A 23,579-nucleotide genomic window follows, 5' to 3' on the forward strand; every position below is an offset into this window, starting at 1 on the left:
GGCAAACGTCCGGCTCCTTGTCCCACACGGAAGGTGGCAGCCCTGAAAGCTGTTGCTGGTCTTCCCCTTCCCCGGGCAGCCTAGTCACAGGCACAACCGCACTGGGAATCTCTGCTTTCCCAAAGACGCAATCTCTCACGGTGCGCATCCTCGGCAGAGCCTCTTCCCGAAAAGGCAAACGTCCGGCTCCTTCTCCCACACGGAAGGTGGTAGCCCTGAAAGCTGGTGCTGGTCTTCACCTTCCCCGGGCAGCCTAGTCACAGGCACAACCGCACTGGGAATCTCTGCTTTCCCAAAGACGCAATCTCTCACGGTGCGCATCCTCGGCAGAGCCTGTTCCCGAAAAGGCAAACGTCCGGCTCCTTGTCCCACACGGAAGGTGGCAGCCCTGAAAGCTGTTGCTGGTCTTCACCTTCCCCGGGCAGCCTAGTCACAGGCACAACCGCACTGGGAATCTCTGCTTTCCCAAAGACGCAATCTCTCACGGTGCGCATCCTCGGCAGAGCCTGTTCCCGAAAAGGCAAACGTCCGGCTCCTTGTCCCACACGGAAGGTGGCAGCCCTGAAAGCTGTTGCTGGTCTTCACCTTCCCCGGGCAGCCTACTCACAGGCACAACCGCACTGGGAATCTCTGCTTTCCCAAAGACGCAATCTCTCACGGTGCGCATCCTTGGCAGAGCCTGTTCCCGAAAAGGCAAACGTCCGGCTCCTTGTCCCACACGGAAGGTGGCAGCCCTGAAAGCTGTTGCTGGTCTTCACCTTCCCCGGGCAGACTCTTCACAGGCACAACAGGTATTAGGATCTGTGCTTGCCCAGAGAAGGAACAGATCACGGTGCGCGTCCTCGGCAGAGCCTGTTCCCGAAAAGGCAAACGTCCGGCTTCTTGTCCCACACGGAAGGTGGCAGCCCTGAAAGCTGTTGCTGGTCTTCACCTTCCCCGGGCAGCCTACTCACAGGCACAACCGCACTGGGAATCTCTGCTTTCCCAAAGACGCAATCTCTCACGGTGCGCATCCTCGGCAGAGCCTCTTCCCGAAAAGGCAAACGTCCGGCTCCTTGTCCCACACGGAAGGTGGCAGCCCTGAAAGCTGTTGCTGGTCTTCACCTTCCCCGGGCAGCCTAGTCACAAGCACAAGAGATATTCGGATCTGTGCTTACCCAGAGAAGGAACAGCTCACGGTGCGCATCCTCGGCAGAGCCTGTTCCTGAAAAGGCAAACGTCCGGCTCCTTGTCCCACAGGGAAGGTGGCAGCCCTGAAAGCTGTTGCTGGTCTTCACCTTCCCCGTGCAGCCTATTCACAGGCACAAGCGCACTGGGAATCTCTGCTTTCCCAAAGACGCAATCTCTCACGGTGCGCATCCTCGGCAGAGCCTCTTCCCGAAAAGGCAAACGTCCGGCTCCTTGTCCCACACGGAAGGTGGCAGCCCTGAAAGCTGTTGCTGGTCTTCACCTTCCCCGGGCAGCCTAGTCACAGGCACAACCGCACTGGGAATCTCTGCTTTCCCAAAGACGCAATCTCTCACGGTGCGCATCCTCGGCAGAGCCTGTTCCCGAAAAGGCAAACATCTGGCTCCTTGTCCCACACGGAAGGTGGCAGCCCTGAAAGCTGTTGCTGGTCTTCACCTTCCCCGGGCAGCCTAGTCACAGGCACAACCGCACTGGGAATCTCTGCTTTCCCAAAGACGCAATCTCTCACGGTGCGCATCCTCGGCAGAGCCTGTTCCCGAAAAGGAAATTGTCCGGCTCCTTGTCCCACACGGAAGGTGGCAGCCCTGAAAGCTGTTGCTGGTCTTCACCTTCCCCGGGCAGCCTAGTCACAGGCACAACAGGTATTCGGATCTGTGCTTGCCCAGAGAAGGAACAGCTCACGGTGCGCATCCTCGGCAGAGCCTGTTCCCGAAAAGGCAAACGTCCGGCTCCTTGTCCCACACGGAAGGTGGCAGCCCTGAAAGCTGTTGCTGGTCTTCACCTTCCCCGGGCAGCCTAGTCACAGGCACAACAGGTTTTGGAATCTCTGCTTTCCCAAAGACGCAATCTCTCACGGTGCGCATCCTCGGCAGAGCCTGTTCCCGAAAAGGCAAACGTCCGGCTCCTTGTCCCACACGGAAGGTGGCAGCCCTGAAAGCTGTTGCTGGTCTTCACCTTCCCCGGGCAGCCTCTTCACAGGCACAACAGGTATTAGGATCTGTGCTTGCCCAGAGAAGGAACAGCTCACGGTGCGCGTCCTCGGCAGAGCCTGTTCCCGAAAAGGCAAACGTCCGGCTCCTTGTCCCACACGGAAGGTGGCAGCCCTGAAAGCTGTTGCTGGTCTTCACCTTCCCCGTGCAGCCTGTTCACAGGCACAACCGCACTGGGAATCTCTGCTTTCCCAAAGACGCAATCTCTCACGGTGCGCATCCTCGGCAGAGCCTCTTCCCGAAAAGGCAAACGTCCGGCTCCTTGTCCCACACGGAAGGTGGCAGCCCTGAAAGCTGTTGCTGGTCTTCACCTTCCCCGGGCAGCCTAGTCACAAGCACAAGAGATATTCGGATCTGTGCTTACCCAGAGAAGGAACAGCTCACGGTGCGCATCCTCGGCAGAGCCTGTTCCTGAAAAGGCAAACGTCCGGCTCCTTGTCCCACACGGAAGGTGGCAGCCCTGAAAGCTGTTGCTGGTCTTCACCTTCCCCGTGCAGCCTATTCACAGGCACAAGCGCACTGGGAATCTCTGCTTTCCCAAAGACGCAATCTCTCACGGTGCGCATCCTCGGCAGAGCCTCTTCCCGAAAAGGCAAACGTCCGGCTCCTTGTCCCACACGGAAGGTGGCAGCCCTGAAAGCTGTTGCTGGTCTTCACCTTCCCCGGGCAGCCTAGTCACAGGCACAACCGCACTGGGAATCTCTGCTTTCCCAAAGACGCAATCTCTCACGGTGCGCATCCTCGGCAGAGCCTGTTCCCGAAAAGGCAAACATCTGGCTCCTTGTCCCACACGGAAGGTGGCAGCCCTGAAAGCTGTTGCTGGTCTTCACCTTCCCCGGGCAGCCTAGTCACAGGCAGAAGCGCACTGGGAATCTCTGCTTTCCCAAAGACGCAATCTCTCACGGTGCGCATCCTCGGCAGAGCCTGTTCCCGAAAAGGAAATTGTCCGGCTCCTTGTCCCACACGGAAGGTGGCAGCCCTGAAAGCTGTTGCTGGTCTTCACCTTCCCCGGGCAGCCTAGTCACAGGCACAACAGGTATTCGGATCTGTGCTTGCCCAGAGAAGGAACAGCTCACGGTGCGCATCCTCGGCAGAGCCTGTTCCCGAAAAGGCAAACGTCCGGCTCCTTGTCCCACACGGAAGGTGGCAGCCCTGAAAGCTGTTGCTGGTCTTCACCTTCCCCGCGCAGCCTACTCACAGGCACAACCGCACTGGGAATCTCTGCTTTCCCAAAGACGCAATCTCTCACGGTGCGCATCCTCGGCAGAGCCTCTTCCCGAAAAGGCAAACGTCCGGCTCCTTGTCCCACACGGAAGGTGGCAGCCCTGAAAGCTGTTGCTGGTCTTCACCTTCCCCGTGCAGCCTAGCCACAGGCACAACCGCACTGGGAATCTCTGCTTTCCCAAAGACGCAATCTCTCACGGTGCGCATCCTCGGCAGAGCCTGTTCCCGAAAAGGCAAACGTCCGGCTCCTTGTCCCACACGGAAGGTGGCAGCCCTGAAAGCTGTTGCTGGTCTTCACCTTCCCCGGGCAGCCTGTTCACCGGCACAACCGCACTGGGAATCTCTGCTTTCCCAAAGACGCAATCTCTCACGGTGCGCATCCTCGGCAGAGCCTGTTCCCGAAAAGGCAAACGTCCGGCTCCTTGTCCCACACGGAAGGTGGCAGCCCTGAAAGCTGTTGCTGGTCTTCACCTTCCCCGGGCAGCCTAGTCACAGGCACAACCGCACTGGGAATCTCTGCTTTCCCAAAGACGCAATCTCTCACGGTGCGCATCCTCGGCAGAGCCTGTTCCCGAAAAGGCAAACGTCCGGCTCCTTGTCCCACACGGAAGGTGGCAGCCCTGAAAGCTGTTGCTGGTCTTCACCTTCCCCGGGCAGCCTAGTCACAGGCACAACAGGTATTCGGATCTGTGCTTGCCCAGAGAAGGAACAGCTCACGGTGCGCATCCTCGGCAGAGCCTGTTCCCAAAAAGGCAAACGTCCGGCTCCTTGTCCCACACGGAAGGTGGCAGCCCTGAAAGCTGTTGCTGGTCTTCACCTTCCCCGGGCAGCCTAGTCACAGGCACAACCGCACTGGGAATCTCTGCTTTCCCAAAGACGCAATCTCTCACGGGACGCATCCTCGGCAGAGCCTGTTCCCGAAAAGGCAAACGTCCGGCTCCTTGTCCCACACGGAAGGTGGCAGCCCTGAAAGCTGTTGCTGGTCTTCACCTTCCCCGGGCAGCCTAGTCACAGGCAGAAGCGCACTGGGAATCTCTGCTTTCCCAAAGACGCAATCTCTCACGGTGCGCATCCTCGGCAGAGCCTGTTCCCGAAAAGGCAAACGTCCGGCTCCTTGTCCCACACGGAAGGTGGCAGCCCTGAAAGCTGTTGCTGGTCTTCACCTTCCCCGGGCAGCCTAGTCACAGGCACAACCGCACTGGGAATCTCTGCTTTCCCAAAGACGCAATCACTCACGGTGCGCATCCTCGGCAGAGCCTGTTCCCAAAAAGGCAAACGTCCGGCTCCTTGTCCCACACGGAAGGTGGCAGCCCTGAAAGCTGTTGCTGGTCTTCACCTTCCCCGGGCAGCCTAGTCACAGGCACAACCGCACTGGGAATCTCTGCTTTCCCAAAGACGCAATCACTCACGGTGCGCATCCTCGGCAGAGCCTGTTCCCAAAAAGGCAAACGTCCGGCTCCTTGTCCCACACGGAAGGTGGCAGCCCTGAAAGCTGTTGCTGGTCTTCACCTTCCCCGGGCAGCCTAGTCACAGGCACAACCGCACTGGGAATCTCTGCTTTCCCAAAGACGCAATCTCTCACGGTGCGCATCCTCGGCAGAGCCTGTTCCCGAAAAGGCAAACGTCCGGCTCCTTGTCCCACACGGAAGGTGGCAGCCCTGAAAGCTGTTGCTGGTCTTCACCTTCCCCGGGCAGCCTGTTCACAGGCACAACCGCACTGGGAATCTCTGCTTTCCCAAAGACGCAATCTCTCACGGTGCACATCCTCGCCAGAGCCTGTTCCCGAAAAGGCAAACGTCCGGCTCCTTGTCCCACACGGAAGGTGGCAGCCCTGAAAGCTGTTGCTGGTCTTCACCTTCCCCGTGCAGCCTAGTCACAGGTACAACCGCACTGGGAATCTCTGCTTTCCCAAAGACACAATCTCTCACGGTGCGCAACCTCGGCAGAGCCTGTTCCCGAAAAGGCAAACGTCCGGCTCCTTGTCCCACACGGAAGGTGGCAGCCCTGAAAGCTGTTGCTGGTCTTCACCTTCCCCGTGCAGCCTCTTCACAGGCACAAGAGGTATTCGGATCTGTGCTTGCCCAGAGAAGGAACAGCTCACGGTGCGCATCCTCGGCAGAGCCTGTTCCCGAAAAGGCAAACGTCCGGCTCCTTGTCCCACACGGAAGGTGGCAGCCCTGAAAGCTGTTGCTGGTCTTCACCTTCCCCGGGCAGCCTAGTCACAGGCACAAGCGCACTGGGAATCTCTGCTTTCCCAAAGACGCAATCTCTCACGGTGCGCATCCTCGGCAGAGCCTCTTCCCGAAAAGGCAAACGTCCGGCTCCTTGTCCCACACGGAAGGTGGCAGCCCTGAAAGCTGTTGCTGGTCTTCACCTTCCCCGTGCAGCCTGTTCACCGGCACAACCGTACTGGGAATCTCTGCTTTCCCAAAGACGCAATCTCTCACGGTGCGCATCCTCGGCAGAGCCTGTTCCCGAAAAGGCAAACGTCCGGCTCCTTGTCCCACACGGAAGGTGGCAGCCCTGAAAGCTCTTGCTGGTCTTCACCTTCCCCGGGCAGCCTAGTCACAGGCACAAGCGCACTGGGAATCTCTGCTTTCCCAAAGACGCAATCTCTCACGGTGCGCATCCTCGGCAGAGCCTGTTCCCGAAAAGGCAAACGTCCGGCTCCTTGTCCCACACGGAAGGTGGCAGCCCTGAAAGCTGTTGCTGGTCTTCACCTTCCCCGTGCAGCCTAGCCACAGGCACAACCGCACTGGGAATCTCTGCTTTCCCAAAGACGCAATCTCTCATGGTGCGCATCCTCGGCAGAGCCTGTTCCCGAAAAGGCAAACGTCCGGCTCCTTGTCCCACACGGAAGGTGGCAGCCCTGAAAGCTGTTGCTGGTCTTCACCTTCCCCGTGCAGCCTGTTCACCGGCACAACCGCACTGGGAATCTCTGCTTTCCCAAAGACGCAATCTCTCACGGTGCGCATCCTCGGCAGAGCCTGTTCCCGAAAAGGCAAACGTCCGGCTCCTTGTCCCACACGGAAGGTGGCAGCCCTGAAAGCTGTTGCTGGTCTTCACCTTCCCCGGGCAGCCTAGTCACAGGCACAACAGGTATTCGGATCTGTGCTTGCCCAGAGAAGGAACAGCTCACGGTGCGCATCCTCGGCAGAGCCTGTTCCCGAAAAGGCAAACGTCCGGCTCCTTGTCCCACACGGAAGGTGGCAGCCCTGAAAGCTGTTGCTGGTCTTCACCTTCCTCGTGCAGCCTATTCACCGGCACAACCGCACTGGGAATCTCTGCTTTCCCAAAGACGCAATCTCTCACGGTGCGCATCCTCGGCAGAGCCTGTTCCCGAAAAGGCAAACGTCCGGCTCCTTGTCCCACACGGAAGGTGGCAGCCCTGAAAGCCGTTGCTGGTCTTCACCTTCCCCGGGCAGCCTAGTCACAGGCACAAAGCGTTTTCGGATCTCTGCTTTCCCAAAGACGCAATCTCTCACGGTGCGCATCCTCGGCAGAGCCTGTTCCCGAAAAGGCAAACGTCCGGCTCCTTGTCCCACACGGAAGGTGGCAGCCCTGAAAGCTGTTGCTGGTCTTCACCTTCCCCGGGCAGCCTGTTCACAGGCACAACCGCACTGGGAATCTCTGCTTTCCCAAAGACGCAATCTCTCACGGTGTGCATCCTCGGCAGAGCCTGTTCCCGAAAAGGCAAACGTCCGGCTCCTTGTCCCACACGGAAGGTGGCAGCCCTGAAAGCTGTTGCTGGTCTTCACCTTCCCCGGGCAGCCTATTCATAGGCACAACAGGTATTCGGATCTGTGCTTGCCCAGAGAAGGAACAGCTCACGGTGCGCATCCTCGGCAGAGCCTGTTCCCGAAAAGGCAAACGTCCGGCTCCTTGTCCCACACGGAAGGTGGCAGCCCTGAAAGCTGTTGCTGGTCTTCACCTTCCCCGGGCAGCCTAGTCACAGGCACAACCGCACTGGGAATCTCTGCTTTCCCAAAGACGCAATCTCTCACGGTGCGCATCCTCGGCAGAGCCTGTTCCCGAAAAGGCAAACGTCCGGCTCCTTGTCCCACACGGAAGGTGGCAGCCCTGAAAGCTGTTGCTGGTCTTCACCTTCCCCGGGCAGCCTGTTCACAGGCACAACAGGTATTCGGATCTGTGCTTGCCCAGAGAAGGAACAGCTCACGGTGCGCATCCTCGGCAGAGCCTGTTCCCGAAAAGGCAAACGTCCGGCTCCTTGTCCCACACGGAAGGTGGCAGCCCTGAAAGCTGTTGCTGGTCTTCACCTTCCCCGGGCAGCCTAGTCACAGGCACAACCGCACTGGGAATCTCTGCTTTCCCAAAGACGCAATCTCTCACGGTGCGCATCCTCGGCAGAGCCTGTTCCCGAAAAGGCAAACGTCCGGCTCCTTGTCCCACACGGAAGGTGGCAGCCCTGAAAGCTGTTGCTGGTCTTCACCTTCCCCGGGCAGCCTACTCACAGGCACAACCGCACTGGGAATCTCTGCTTTCCCAAAGACGCAATCTCTCACGGTGCGCATCCTCGGCAGAGCCTGTTCCCGAAAAGGCAAACGTCCGGCTCCTTCTCCCACACGGAAGGTGGCAGCCCTGAAAGCTGTTGCTGGTCTTCACCTTCCCCGGGCAGCCTAGTCACAGGCACAACCGCACTGGGAATCTCTGCTTTCCCAAAGACGCAATCTCTCACGGTGCGCATCCTCGGCAGAGCCTGTTCCCGAAAAGGCAAACGTCCGGCTCCTTGTCCCACACGGAAGGTGGCAGCCCTGAAAGCTGTTGCTGGTCTTCACCTTCCCCGGGCAGCCTACTCACAGGCACAACCGCACTGGGAATCTCTGCTTTCCCAAAGACGCAATCTCTCACGGTGCGCATCCTCGGCAGAGCCTGTTCCCGAAAAGGCAAACGTCCGGCTCCTTGTCCCACACGGAAGGTGGCAGCCCTGAAAGCTGTTGCTGGTCTTCACCTTCCCCGGGCAGCCTAGTCACAGGCACAACCGCACTGGGAATCTCTGCTTTCCCAAAGACGCAATCTCTCACGGTGCGCATCCTCGGCAGAGCCTGTTCCCGAAAAGGCAAACGTCCGGCTCCTTGTCCCACACGGAAGGTGGCAGCCCTGAAAGCTGTTGCTGGTCTTCACCTTCCCCGGGCAGCCTACTCACAGGCACAACCGCACTGGGAATCTCTGCTTTCCCAAAGACGCAATCTCTCACGGTGCGCATCCTCGGCAGAGCCTGTTCCCGAAAAGGCAAACGTCCGGCTCCTTGTCCCACACGGAAGGTGGCAGCCCTGAAAGCTGTTGCTGGTCTTCACCTTCCCCGGGCAGCCTACTCACAGGCACAACCGCACTGGGAATCTCTGCTTTCCCAAAGACGCAATCTCTCACGGTGCGCATCCTCGGCAGAGCCTGTTCCCGAAAAGGCAAACGTCCGGCTCCTTGTCCCACACGGAAGGTGGCAGCCCTGAAAGCTGTTGCTGGTCTTCACCTTCCCCGGGCAGCCTGTTCACAGGCACAACAGGTATTCGGATCTGTGCTTGCCCAGAGAAGGAACAGCTCACGGTGCGCATCCTCGGCAGAGCCTGTTCCCGAAAAGGCAAACGTCCGGCTCCTTGTCCCACACGGAAGGTGGCAGCCCTGAAAGCTGTTGCTGGTCTTCACCTTCCCCGGGCAGCCTAGTCACAGGCACAACCGCACTGGGAATCTCTGCTTTCCCAAAGATGCAATCTCTCACGGTGCGCATCCTCGGCAGAGCCTGTTCCCGAAAAGGCAAACGTCCGGCTCCTTGTCCCACACGGAAGGTGGCAGCCCTGAAAGCTGTTGCTGGTCTTCACCTTCCCCGGGCAGCCTAGTCACAGGCACAACCGCACTGGGAATCTCTGCTTTCCCAAAGACGCAATCTCTCACGGTGCGCATCCTCGGCAGAGCCTGTTCCCGAAAAGGCAAACGTCCGGCTCCTTGTCCCACACGGAAGGTGGCAGCCCTGAAAGCTGTTGCTGGTCTTCACCTTCCCCGGGCAGCCTAGTCACAGGCACAACCGCACTGGGAATCTCTGCTTTCCCAAAGACGCAATCTCTCACGGTGCGCATCCTCGGCAGAGCCTGTTCCCGAAAAGGCAAACGTCCGGCTCCTTGTCCCACACGGAAGGTGGCAGCCCTGAAAGCTGTTGCTGGTCTTCACCTTCCCCGGGCAGCCTATTCATAGGCACAACAGGTATTCGGATCTGTGCTTGCCCAGAGAAGGAACAGCTCACGGTGCGCATCCTCGGCAGAGCCTGTTCCCGAAAAGGCAAACGTCCGTCTCCTTGTACCACACGGAAGGTGGCAGCCCTGAAAGCTGTTGCTGGTCTTCACCTTCCCCGTGCAGCCTACTCACAGGCACAACAGCTTTTGGGATCTGTGCTTGCCCAGAGAAGGAACAGCTCACGGTGCGCATCCTCGGCAGAGCCTGTTCCCGAAAAGGCAAACGTCCGGCTCCTTGTCCCACACGGAAGGTGGCAGCCCTGAAAGCTGTTGCTGGTCTTCACCTTCCCCGGGCAGCCTACTCACAGGCACAACCGCACTGGGAATCTCTGCTTTCCCAAAGACGCAATCTCTCACGGTGCGCATCCTCGGCAGAGCCTGTTCCCGAAAAGGCAAACGTCCGGCTCCTTGTCCCACACGGAAGGTGGCAGCCCTGAAAGCTGTTGCTGGTCTTCACCTTCCCCGGGCAGCCTACTCACAGGCACAACCGCACTGGGAATCTCTGCTTTCCCAAAGACGCAATCTCTCACGGTGCGCATCCTCGGCAGAGCCTGTTCCCGAAAAGGCAAACGTCCGGCTCCTTGTCCCACACGGAAGGTGGCAGCCCTGAAAGCTGTTGCTGGTCTTCACCTTCCCCGGGCAGCCTAGTCACAGGCACAACCGCACTGGGAATCTCTGCTTTCCCAAAGACGCAATCTCTCACGGTGCGCATCCTCGGCAGAGCCTGTTCCCGAAAAGGCAAACGTCCGGCTCCTTGTCCCACACGGAAGGTGGCAGCCCTGAAAGCTGTTGCTGGTCTTCACCTTCCCCGGGCAGCCTACTCACAGGCACAACCGCACTGGGAATCTCTGCTTTCCCAAAGACGCAATCTCTCACGGTGCGCATCCTCGGCAGAGCCTGTTCCCGAAAAGGCAAACGTCCGGCTCCTTGTCCCACACGGAAGGTGGCAGCCCTGAAAGCTGTTGCTGGTCTTCACCTTCCCCGGGCAGCCTGTTCACAGGCACAACAGGTATTCGGATCTGTGCTTGCCCAGAGAAGGAACAGCTCACGGTGCGCATCCTCGGCAGAGCCTGTTCCCGAAAAGGCAAACGTCCGGCTCCTTGTCCCACACGGAAGGTGGCAGCCCTGAAAGCTGTTGCTGGTCTTCACCTTCCCCGGGCAGCCTAGTCACAGGCACAACCGCACTGGGAATCTCTGCTTTCCCAAAGACGCAATCTCTCACGCTGCGCATCCTCGGCAGAGCCTGTTCCCGAAAAGGCAAACGTCCGGCTCCTTGTCCCACACGGAAGGTGGCAGCCCTGAAAGCTGTTGCTGGTCTTCACCTTCCCCGGGCAGCCTAGTCACAGGCACAACCGCACTGGGAATCTCTGCTTTCCCAAAGACGCAATCTCTCACGGTGCGCATCCTCAGCAGAGCCTGTTCCCGAAAAGGCAAACGTCCGGCTCCTTGTCCCACACGGAAGGTGGCAGCCCTGAAAGCTGTTGCTGGTCTTCACCTTCCCCGGGCAGCCTGTTCACAGGCACAACAGGTATTCGGATCTGTGCTTGCCCAGAGAAGGAACAGCTCACGGTGCGCATCCTCGGCAGAGCCTGTTCCCGAAAAGGCAAACGTCCGGCTCCTTGTCCCACACGGAAGGTGGCAGCCCTGAAAGCTGTTGCTGGTCTTCACCTTCCCCGGGCAGCCTACTCACAGGCACAACCGCACTGGGAATCTCTGCTTTCCCAAAGACGCAATCTCTCACGGTGCGCATCCTCGGCAGAGCCTGTTCCCGAAAAGGCAAACGTCCGGCTCCTTGTCCCACACGGAAGGTGGCAGCCCTGAAAGCTGTTGCTGGTCTTCACCTTCCCCGGGCAGCCTGTTCACAGGCACAACCGCACTGGGAATCTCTGCTTTCCCAAAGACGCAATCTCTCACGGTGCGCATCCTCGGCAGAGCCTGTTCCCGAAAAGGCAAACGTCCGGCTCCTTGTCCCACACGGAAGGTGGCAGCCCTGAAAGCTGTTGCTGGTCTTCACCTTCCCCGGGCAGCCTAGTCACAGGCACAACAGCTTTTGGGATCTGTGCTTGCCCAGAGAAGGAACAGCTCACGGTGCGCATCCTCGGCAGAGCCTGTTCCCGAAAAGGCAAACGTCCGGCTCCTTGTCCCACACGGAAGGTGGCAGCCCTGAAAGCTGTTGCTGGTCTTCACCTTCCCCGGGCAGCCTACTCACAGGCACAACCGCACTGGGAATCTCTGCTTTCCCAAAGATGCAATCTCTCACGGTGCGCATCCTCGGCAGAGCCTGTTCCCGAAAAGGCAAACGTCCGGCTCCTTGTCCCACACGGAAGGTGGCAGCCCTGAAAGCTGTTGCTGGTCTTCACCTTCCCCGGGCAGCCTAGTCACAGGCACAACCGCACTGGGAATCTCTGCTTTCCCAAAGATGCAATCTCTCACGGTGCGCATCCTCGGCAGAGCCTGTTCCCGAAAAGGCAAACGTCCGGCTCCTTGTCCCACACGGAAGGTGGCAGCCCTGAAAGCTGTTGCTGGTCTTCACCTTCCCCGGGCAGCCTATTCATAGGCACAACTGGTATTCGGATCTGTGCTTGCCCAGAGAAGGAACAGCTCACGGTGCGCATCCTCGGCAGAGCCTGTTCCCGAAAAGGCAAACGTCCGGCTCCTTGTCCCACACGGAAGGTGGCAGCCCTGAAAGCTGTTGCTGGTCTTCACCTTCCCCAGGCAGCCTACTCACAGGCACAACCGCACTGGGAATCTCTGCTTTCCCAAAGACGCAATCTCTCACGGTGCGCATCCTCGGCAGAGCCTGTTCCCGAAAAGGCAAACGTCCGGCTCCTTGTCCCACACGGAAGGTGGCAGCCCTGAAAGCTGTTGCTGGTCTTCACCTTCCCCGGGCAGCCTACTCACAGGCACAACCGCACTGGGAATCTCTGCTTTCCCAAAGACGCAATCTCTCACGGTGCGCATCCTCGGCAGAGCCTGTTCCCGAAAAGGCAAACGTCCGGCTCCTTGTCCCACACGGAAGGTGGCAGCCCTGAAAGCTGTTGCTGGTCTTCACCTTCCCCGGGCAGCCTACTCACAGGCACAACAGCTTTTGGGATCTGTGCTTGCCCAGAGAAGGAACAGCTCACGGTGCGCATCCTCGGCAGAGCCTGTTCCCGAAAAGGCAAACGTCCGGCTCCTTGTCCCACACGGAAGGTGGCAGCCCTGAAAGCTGTTGCTGGTCTTCACCTTCCCCGGGCAGCCTACTCACAGGCACAACCGCACTGGGAATCTCTGCTTTCCCAAAGATGCAATCTCTCACGGTGCGCATCCTCGGCAGAGCCTGTTCCCGAAAAGGCAAACGTCCGGCTCCTTGTCCCACACGGAAGGTGGCAGCCCTGAAAGCTGTTGCTGGTCTTCACCTTCCCCGGGCAGCCTAGTCACAGGCACAACCGCACTGGGAATCTCTGCTTTCCCAAAGACGCAATCTCTCACGGTGCGCATCCTCGGCAGAGCCTGTTCCCGAAAAGGCAAACGTCCGGCTCCTTGTCCCACACGGAAGGTGGCAGCCCTGAAAGCTGTTGCTGGTCTTCACCTTCCCCGGGCAGCCTACTCACAGGCACAACCGCACTGGGACTCTCTGCTTTCCCAAAGACGCAATCTCTCACGGTGCGCATCCTCGGCAGAGCCTGTTCCCGAAAAGGCAAACGTCCGGCTCCTTGTCCCACACGGAAGGTGGCAGCCCTGAAAGCTGTTGCTGGTCTTCACCTTCCCCGGGCAGCCTACTCACAGGCACAACCGCACTGGGACTCTCTGCTTTCCCAAAGACGCAATCTCTCACGGTGCGCATCCTCGGCAGAGCCTGTTCCCGAAAAGGCAAACGTCCGGCTCCTTGTCCCACACGGAAGGTGGCAGCCCTGAAAGCTGTTGCTGGTCTTCACCTTCCCCGGGCAGCCTACTCACAGGCACAACCGCACTGGGAATCTCTGCTTTCCCAAAGACGCAATCTCTCACGGTGCGCATCCTCGGCAGAGCCTGTTCCCGAAAAGGCAAACGTCCGGCTCCTTGTCCCACACGGAAGGTGGCAGCCCTGAAAGCTCTTGCTGGTCTTCACCTTCCCCGGGCAGCCTAGTTACAGGCACAACCGCACTGGGAATCTCTGCTTTCCCAAAGACGCAATCTCTCACGGTGCGCATCCTCGGCAGAGCCTGTTCCCGAAAAGGCAAACGTCCGGCTCCTTGTCCCACACGGAAGGTGGCAGCCCTGAAAGCTGTTGCTGGTCTTCACCTTCCCCGGGCAGCCTATTCATAGGCACAACAGGTATTCGGATCTGTGCTTGCCCAGAGAAGGAACAGCTCACGGTGCGCAACCTCGGCAGAGCCTGTTCCCGAAAAGGCAAACGTCCGGCTCCTTGTCCCACACGGAAGGTGGCAGCCCTGAAAGCTGTTGCTGGTCTTCACCTTCCCCGGGCAGCCTGTTCACAGGCACAACAGGTTTTGGGATCTGTGCTTGCCCAGAGAAGGAACAGCTCACGGTGCGCATCCTCGGCAGAGCCTGTTCCCGAAAAGGCAAACGTCCGGCTCCTTGTCCCACACGGAAGGTGGCAGCCCTGAAAGCTGTTGCTGGTCTTCACCTTCCCCGGGCAGCCTAGTCACAGGCACAACAGGTTTTGGGATCTGTGCTTGCTCAGAGAAGGAACAGCTCACGGTGCGCATCCTCGGCAGAGCCTGTTCCCGAAAAGGCAAACGTCCGGCTCCTTGTCCCACACGGAAGGTGGCAGCCCTGAAAGCTGTTGCTGGTCTTCACCTTCCCCGGGCAGCCTAGTCACAGGCACAACCGCACTGGGAATCTCTGCTTTCCCAAAGACGCAATCTCTCATGGTGCGCATCCTCGGCAGAGCCTGTTCCCGAAAAGGCAAACGTCCGGCTCCTTGTCCCACACGGAAGGTGGCAGCCCTGAAAGCTGTTGCTGGTCTTCACCTTCCCCGGGCAGCCTAGTCACAGGCACAACAGGTTTTGGGATCTGTGCTTCCCCAGAGAAGGAACAGCTCACGGTGCGCATCCTCGGCAGAGCCTGTTCCCGAAAAGGCAAACGTCCGGCTCCTTGTCCCACACGGAAGGTGGCAGCCCTGAAAGCTGTTGCTGGTCTTCACCTTCCCCGGGCAGCCTAGTCACAGGCACAACAGGTTTTGGGATCTGTGCTTGCCCAGAGAAGGAACAGCTCACGGTGCGCATCCTCGGCAGAGCCTGTTCCCGAAAAGGCAAACGTCCGGCTCCTTGTCCCACACGGAAGGTGGCAGCCCTGAAAGCTGTTGCTGGTCTTCACCTTCCCCGAGCAGCCTAGTCACAGGCACAACCGCACTGGGACTCTCTGCTTTCCCAAAGACGCAATCTCTCACGGTGCGCATCCTCGGCAGAGCCTGTTCCCGAAAAGGCAAACGTCCGGCTCCTTGTCCCACACGGAAGGTGGCAGCCCTGAAAGCTGTTGCTGGTCTTCACCTTCCCCGGGCAGCCTATTCATAGGCACAACAGGTATTCGGATCTGTGCTTGCCCAGAGAAGGAACAGCTCACGGTGCGCATCCTCGGCAGAGCCTGTTCCCGAAAAGGCAAACGTCCGGCTCCTTGTCCCACACGGAAGGTGGCAGCCCTGAAAGCTCTTGCTGGTCTTCACCTTCCCCGGGCAGCCTACTCACAGCCACAACCGCACTGGGAATCTCTGCTTTCCCAAAGACGCAATCTCTCACGGTGCGCATCCTCGGCAGAGCCTGTTCCCGAAAAGGCAAACATCCGGCTCCTTGTCCCACACGGAAGGTGGCAGCCCTGAAAGCTGTTGCTGGTCTTCACCTTCCCCGGGCAGCCTGTTCACAGGCACAACCGCACTGGGAATCTCTGCTTTCCCAAAGACGCAATCTCTCACGGTGCGCATCCTCGGCAGAGCCTGTTCCCGAAAAGGCAAACGTCCGGCTCCTTGTCCCACATGGAAGGTGGCAGCCCTGAAAGCTGTTGCTGGTCTTCACCTTCCCCGGGCAGCCTAGTCACAGGCACAACCGCACTGGGAATCTCTGCTTTCCCAAAGACGCAATCTCTCACGGTGCGCATCCTCGGCAGAGCCTGTTCCCGAAAAGGCAAACGTCCGGCTCCTTGTCCCACACGGAAGGTGGCAGCCCTGAAAGCTGTTGCTGGTCTTCACCTTCCCCGGGCAGCCTACTCACAGGCACAACCGCACTGGGAATCTCTGCTTTCCCAAAGACGCAATCTCTCACGGTGCGCATCCTCGGCAGAGCCTGTTCCCGAAAAGGCAAACGTCCGGCTCCTTGTCCCACACGGAAGGTGGCAGCCCTGAAAGCTGTTGCTGGTCTTCACCTTCCCCGGGCAGCCTAGTCACAGGCACAACCGCACTGGGAATCTCTGCTTTCCCAAAGACGCAATCTCTCACGGTGCGCATCCTCGGCAGAGCCTGTTCCCGAAAAGGCAAACGTCCGGCTCCTTGTCCCACACGGAAGGTGGCAGCCCTGAAAGCTGTTGCTGGTCTTCACCTTCCCCGGGCAGCCTAGTCACAGGCACAACCGCACTGGGAATCTCTGCTTTCCCAAAGACGCAATCTCTCACGGTGCGCATCCTCGGCAGAGCCTGTTCCCGAAAAGGCAAACGTCCGGCTCCTTGTCCCACACGGAAGGTGGCAGCCCTGAAAGCTGTTGCTGGTCTTCACCTTCCCCGGGCAGCCTAGTCACAGGCACAACCGCACTGGGAATCTCTGCTTTCCCAAAGACGCAATCTCTCACGGTGCGCATCCTCGGCAGAGCCTGTTCCCGAAAAGGCAAACGTCCGGCTCCTTGTCCCACACGGAAGGTGGCAGCCCTGAAAGCTGTTGCTGGTCTTCACCTTCCCCGGGCAGCCTACTCACAGGCACAACCGCACTGGGAATCTCTGCTTTCCCAAAGACGCAATCTCTCACGGTGCGCATCCTCGGCAGAGCCTGTTCCCGAAAAGGCAAACGTCCGGCTCCTTGTCCCACACGGAAGGTGGCAGCCCTGAAAGCTGTTGCTGGTCTTCACCTTCCCCGGGCAGCCTACTCACAGGCACAACCGCACTGGGAATCTCTGCTTTCCCAAAGACGCAATCTCTCACGGTGCGCATCCTCGGCAGAGCCTGTTCCCGAAAAGGCAAACGTCCGGCTCCTTGTCCCACACGGAAGGTGGCAGCCCTGAAAGCTGTTGCTGGTCTTCACCTTCCCCATGCAGCCTACTCACAGGCACAACAGCTTTTGGGATCTGTGCTTGCCCAGAGAAGGAACAGCTCACGGTGCGCATCCTCGGCAGAGCCTGTTCCCGAAAAGGCAAACGTCCGGCTCCTTGTCCCACACGGAAGGTGGCAGCCCTGAAAGCTGTTGCTGGTCTTCACCTTCCCCGGGCAGCCTACTCACAGGCACAACCGCACTGGGAATCTCTGCTTTCCCAAAGATGCAATCTCTCACGGTGCGCATCCTCGGCAGAGCCTGTTCCCGAAAAGGCAAACGTCCGGCTCCTTGTCCCACACGGAAGGTGGCAGCCCTGAAAGCTGTTGCTGGTCTTCACCTTCCCCGGGCAGCCTAGTCACAGGCACAACCGCACTGGGAATCTCTGCTTTCCCAAAGACGCAATCTCTCACGGTGCGCATCCTCGGCAGAGCCTGTTCCCGAAAAGGCAAACGTCCGGCTCCTTGTCCCACACGGAAGGTGGCAGCCCTGAAAGCTGTTGCTGGTCTTCACCTTCCCCGGGCAGCCTACTCACAGGCACAACCGCACTGGGAATCTCTGCTTTCCCAAAGACGCAATCTCTCACGGTGCGCATCCTCGGCAGAGCCTGTTCCCGAAAAGGCAAACGTCCGGCTCCTTGTCCCACACGGAAGGTGGCAGCCCTGAAAGCTGTTGCTGGTCTTCACCTTCCCCGGGCAGCCTATTCATAGGCACAACAGGTATTCGGATCTGTGCTTGCCCAGAGAAGGAACAGCTCACGGTGCGCATCCTCGGCAGAGCCAGTTCCCGAAAAGGCAAACGTCCGGCTCCTTGTCCCACACGGAAGGTGGCAGCCCTGAAAGCTGTTGCTGGTCTTCACCTTCCCCGGGCAGCCTAGTCACAGGCACAACCGCACTGGGAATCTCTGCTTTCCCAAAGACGCAATCTCTCACGGTGCGCATCCTCGGCAGAGCCTGTTCCCGAAAAGGCAAACGTCCGGCTCCTTGTCCCACACGGAAGGTGGCAGCCCTGAAAGCTGTTGCTGGTCTTCACCTTCCCCGGGCAGCCTACTCACAGGCACAACCGCACTGGGAATCTCTGCTTTCCCAAAGACGCAATCTCTCACGGTGCGCATCCTCGGCAGAGCCTGTTCCCGAAAAGGCAAACGTCCGGCTCCTTGTCCCACACGGAAGGTGGCAGCCCTGAAAGCTGTTGCTGGTCTTCACCTTCCCCGGGCAGCCTACTCACAGGCACAACCGCACTGGGAATCTCTGCTTTCCCAAAGACGCAATCTCTCACGGTGCGCATCCTCGGCAGAGCCTGTTCCCGAAAAGGCAAACGTCCGGCTCCTTGTCCCACACGGAAGGTGGCAGCCCTGAAAGCTGTTGCTGGTCTTCACCTTCCCCGGGCAGCCTGTTCACAGGCACAACAGGTATTCGGATCTGTGCTTGCCCAGAGAAGGAACAGCTCACGGTGCGCATCCTCGGCAGAGCCTGTTCCCGAAAAGGCAAACGTCCGGCTCCTTGTCCCACACGGAAGGTGGCAGCCCTGAAAGCTGTTGCTGGTCTTCACCTTCCCCGGGCAGCCTACTCACAGGCACAACCGCACTGGGAATCTCTGCTTTCCCAAAGACGCAATCTCTCACGGTGCGCATCCTCGGCAGAGCCTGTTCCCGAAAAGGCAAACGTCCGGCTCCTTGTCCCACACGGAAGGTGGCAGCCCTGAAAGCTGTTGCTGGTCTTCACCTTCCCCGGGCAGCCTACTCACAGGCACAACCGCACTGGGAATCTCTGCTTTCCCAAAGACGCAATCTCTCACGGTGCGCATCCTCGGCAGAGCCTGTTCCCGAAAAGGCAAACGTCCGGCTCCTTGTCCCACACGGAAGGTGGCAGCCCTGAAAGCTGTTGCTGGTCTTCACCTTCCCTGGGCAGCCTACTCACAGGCACAACCGCACTGGGAATCTCTGCTTTCCCAAAGACGCAATCTCTCACGGTGCGCATCCTCGGCAGAGCCTGTTCCCGAAAAGGCAAACGTCCGGCTCCTTGTCCCACACGGAAGGTGGCAGCCCTGAAAGCTGTTGCTGGTCTTCACCTTCCCCGGGCAGCCTAGTCACAGGCACAACCGCACTGGGAATCTCTGCTTTCCCAAAGACGCAATCTCTCACGGTGCGCATCCTCGGCAGAGCCTGTTCCCGAAAAGGCAAACGTCCGGCTCCTTGTCCCACACGGAAGGTGGCAGCCCTGAAAGCTGTTGCTGGTCTTCACCTTCCCCGGGCAGCCTACTCACAGGCACAACCGCACTGGGAATCTCTGCTTTCCCAAAGACGCAATCTCTCACGGTGCGCATCCTCGGCAGAGCCTGTTCCCGAAAAGGCAAACGTCCGTCTCCTTGTCCCACACGGAAGGTGGCAGCCCTGAAAGCTGTTGCTGGTCTTCACCTTCCCCAGGCAGCCTGTTCACAGGCACAACAGGTATTCGGATCTGTGCTTGCCCAGAGAAGGAACAGCTCACGGTGCGCATCCTCGGCAGAGCCTGTTCCCGAAAAGGCAAACGTCCGGCTCCTTGTCCCACACGGAAGGTGGCAGCCCTGAAAGCTGTTGCTGGTCTTCACCTTCCCCGGGCAGCCTAGTCACAGGCACAACCGCACTGGGAATCTCTGCTTTCCCAAAGACGCAATCTCTCACGCTGCGCATCCTCGGCAGAGCCTGTTCCCGAAAAGGCAAACGTCCGGCTCCTTGTCCCACACGGAAGGTGGCAGCCCTGAAAGCTGTTGCTGGTCTTCACCTTCCCCGGGCAGCCTAGTCACAGGCACAACCGCACTGGGAATCTCTGCTTTCCCAAAGACGCAATCTCTCACGGTGCGCATCCTCGGCAGAGCCTGTTCCCGAAAAGGCAAACGTCCGGCTCCTTGTCCCACACGGAAGGTGGCAGCCCTGAAAGCTGTTGCTGGTCTTCACCTTCCCCGGGCAGCCTACTCACAGGCACAACCGCACTGGGAATCTCTGCTTTCCCAAAGACGCAATCTCTCACGGTGCGCATCCTCGGCAGAGCCTGTTCCCGAAAAGGCAAACGTCCGGCTCCTTGTCCCACACGGAAGGTGGCAGCCCTGAAAGCTGTTGCTGGTCTTCACCTTCCCCGGGCAGCCTAGTCACAGGCACAACCGCACTGGGAATCTCTGCTTTCCCAAAGACGCAATCTCTCACGGTGCGCATCCTCGGCAGAGCCTGTTCCCGAAAAGGCAAACGTCCGGCTCCTTGTCCCACACGGAAGGTGGCAGCCCTGAAAGCTGTTGCTGGTCTTCACCTTCCCCGGGCAGCCTGTTCACAGGCACAACAGGTATTCGGATCTGTGCTTGCCCAGAGAAGGAACAGCTCACGGTGCGCATCCTCGGCAGAGCCTGTTCCCGAAAAGGCAAACGTCCGGCTCCTTGTCCCACACGGAAGGTGGCAGCCCTGAAAGCTGTTGCTGGTCTTCACCTTCCCCGGGCAGCCTACTCACAGGCACAACCGCACTGGGAATCTCTGCTTTCCCAAAGACGCAATCTCTCACGGTGCGCATCCTCGGCAGAGCCTGTTCCCGAAAAGGCAAACGTCCGGCTCCTTGTCCCACACGGAAGGTGGCAGCCCTGAAAGCTGTTGCTGGTCTTCACCTTCCCCGGGCAGCCTACTCACAGGCACAACCGCACTGGGAATCTCTGCTTTCCCAAAGACGCAATCTCTCACGGTGCGCATCCTCGGCAGAGCCTGTTCCCGAAAAGGCAAACGTCCGGCTCCTTGTCCCACACGGAAGGTGGCAGCCCTGAAAGCTGTTGCTGGTCTTCACCTTCCCCGGGCAGCCTGTTCACAGGCACAACAGGTATTCGGATCTGTGCTTGCCCAGAGAAGGAACAGCTCACGGTGCGCATCCTCGGCAGAGCCTGTTCCCGAAAAGGCAAACGTCCGGCTCCTTGTCCCACACGGAAGGTGGCAGCCCTGAAAGCTGTTGCTGGTCTTCACCTTCCCCGGGCAGCCTAGTCACAGGCACAACCGCACTGGGAATCTCTGCTTTCCCAAAGACGCAATCTCTCACGGTGCGCATCCTCGGCAGAGCCTGTTCCCGAAAAGGCAAACGTCCGGCTCCTTGTCCCACACGGAAGGTGGCAGCCCTGAAAGCTGTTGCTGGTCTTCACCTTCCCCGGGCAGCCTAGTCACAGGCACAACCGCACTGGGAATCTCTGCTTTCCCAAAGACGCAATCTCTCACGGTGCGCATCCTCGGCAGAGCCTGTTCCCGAAAAGGCAAACGTCCGGCTCCTTGTCCCACACGGAAGGTGGCAGCCCTGAAAGCTGTTGCTGGTCTTCACCTTCCCCGGGCAGCCTATTCACAGGCACAACAGCTTTTGGGATCTGTGCTTGCCCAGAGAAGGAACAGCTCACGGTGCGCATCCTCAGCAGAGCCTGTTCCCGAAAAGGCAAACGTCCGGCTCCTTGTCCCACACGGAAGGTGGCAGCCCTGAAAGCTGTTGCTGGTCTTCACCTTCCCCGGGCAGCCTACTCACAGGCACAACCGCACTGGGAATCTCTGCTTTCCCAAAGATGCAATCTCTCACGGTGCGCATCCTCGGCAGAGCCTGTTCCCGAAAAGGCAAACGTCCGGCTCCTTGTCCCACACGGAAGGTGGCAGCCCTGAAAGCTGTTGCTGGTCTTCACCTTCCCCGGGCAGCCTACTCACAGGCACAACCGCACTGGGAATCTCTGCTTTCCCAAAGATGCAATCTCTCACGGTGCGCATCCTCGGCAGAGCCTGTTCCCGAAAAGGCAAACGTCCGGCTCCTTGTCCCACACGGAAGGTGGCAGCCCTGAAAGCTGTTGCTGGTCTTCACCTTCCCCTGGCAGCCTATTCATAGGCACAACAGGTATTCGGATCTGTGCTTGCCCAGAGAAGGAACAGCTCACGGTGCGCATCCTCGGCAGAGCCTGTTCCCGAAAAGGCAAACGTCCGGCTCCTTGTCCCACACGGAAGGTGGCAGCCCTGAAAGCTGTTGCTGGTCTTCACCTTCCCCGGGCAGCCTACTCACAGGCACAACCGCACTGGGAATCTCTGCTTTCCCAAAGACGCAATCTCTCACGGTGCGCATCCTCGGCAGAGCCTGTTCCCGAAAAGGCAAACGTCCGGCTCCTTGTCCCACACGGAAGGTGGCAGCCCTGAAAGCTGTTGCTGGTCTTCACCTTCCCCGGGCAGCCTAGTCACAGGCACAACAGCTTTTGGGATCTGTGCTTGCCCAGAGAAGGAACAGCTCACGGTGCGCATCCTCGGCAGAGCCTGTTCCCGAAAAGGCAAACGTCTGGCTCCTTGTCCCACACGGAAGGTGGCAGCCCTGAAAGCTGTTGCTGGTCTTCACCTTCCCCGGGCAGCCTACTCACAGGCACAACCGCACTGGGAATCTCTGCTTTCCCAAAGATGCAATCTCTCACGGTGCGCATCCTCGGCAGAGCCTGTTCCCGAAAAGGCAAACGTCCGGCTCCTTGTCCCACACGGAAGGTGGCAGCCCTGAAAGCTGTTGCTGGTCTTCACCTTCCCCGGGCAGCCTACTCACAGGCACAACCGCACTGGGAATCTCTGCTTTCCCAAAGATGCAATCTCTCACGGTGCGCATCCTCGGCAGAGCCTGTTCCCGAAAAGGCAAACGTCCGGCTCCTTGTCCCACACGGAAGGTGGCAGCCCTGAAAGCTGTTGCTGGTCTTCACCTTCCCCGGGCAGCCTACTCACAGGCACAACCGCACTGGGTATCTCTGCTTTCCCAAAGACGCAATCTCTCACGGTGCGCATCCTCGGCAGAGCCTGTTCCCGAAAAGGCAAACGTCCGGCTCCTTGTCCCACACGGAAGGTGGCAGCCCTGAAAGCTGTTGCTGGTCTTCACCTTCCCCGGGCAGCCTAGTCACAGGCACAACCGCACTGGGAATCTCTGCTTTCCCAAAGACGCAATCTCTCATGGTGCGCATCCTCGGCAGAGCCTGTTCCCGAAAAGGCAAACGTCCGGCTCCTTGTCCCACACGGAAGGTGGCAGCCCTGAAAGCTGTTGCTGGTCTTCACCTTCCCCGGGCAGCCTACTCACAGGCACAACCGCACTGGGACTCTCTGCTTTCCCAAAGACGCAATCTCTCACGGTGCGCATCCTCGGCAGAGCCTGTTCCCGAAAAGGCAAACGTCCGGCTCCTTGTCCCACACGGAAGGTGGCAGCCCTGAAAGCTGTTGCTGGTCTTCACCTTCCCCGGGCAGCCTGTTCACAGGCACAACAGGTATTCGGATCTGTGCTTGCCCAGAGAAGGAACAGCTCACGGTGCGCATCCTCGGCAGAGCCTGTTCCCGAAAAGGCAAACGTCCGGCTCCTTGTCCCACACGGAAGGTGGCAGCCCTGAAAGCTGTTGCTGGTCTTCACCTTCCCCGGGCAGCCTAGTCACAGGCACAACCGCACTGGGAATCTCTGCTTTCCCAAAGACGCAATCTCTCACGCTGCGCATCCTCGGCAGAGCCTGTTCCCGAAAAGGCAAACGTCCGGCTCCTTGTCCCACACGGAAGGTGGCAGCCCTGAAAGCTGTTGCTGGTCTTCACCTTCCCCGGGCAGCCTAGTCACAGGCACAACCGCACTGGGAATCTCTGCTTTCCCAAAGACGCAATCTCTCACGGTGCGCATCCTCGGCAGAGCCTGTTCCCGAAAAGGCAAACGTCCGGCTCCTTGTCCCACACGGAAGGTGGCAGCCCTGAAAGCT

This window comes from Haliaeetus albicilla, chromosome 25 (genome assembly GCF_947461875.1).
Source record: "Haliaeetus albicilla chromosome 25, bHalAlb1.1, whole genome shotgun sequence".
Lineage (NCBI taxonomy): Eukaryota > Metazoa > Chordata > Aves > Accipitriformes > Accipitridae > Haliaeetus > Haliaeetus albicilla.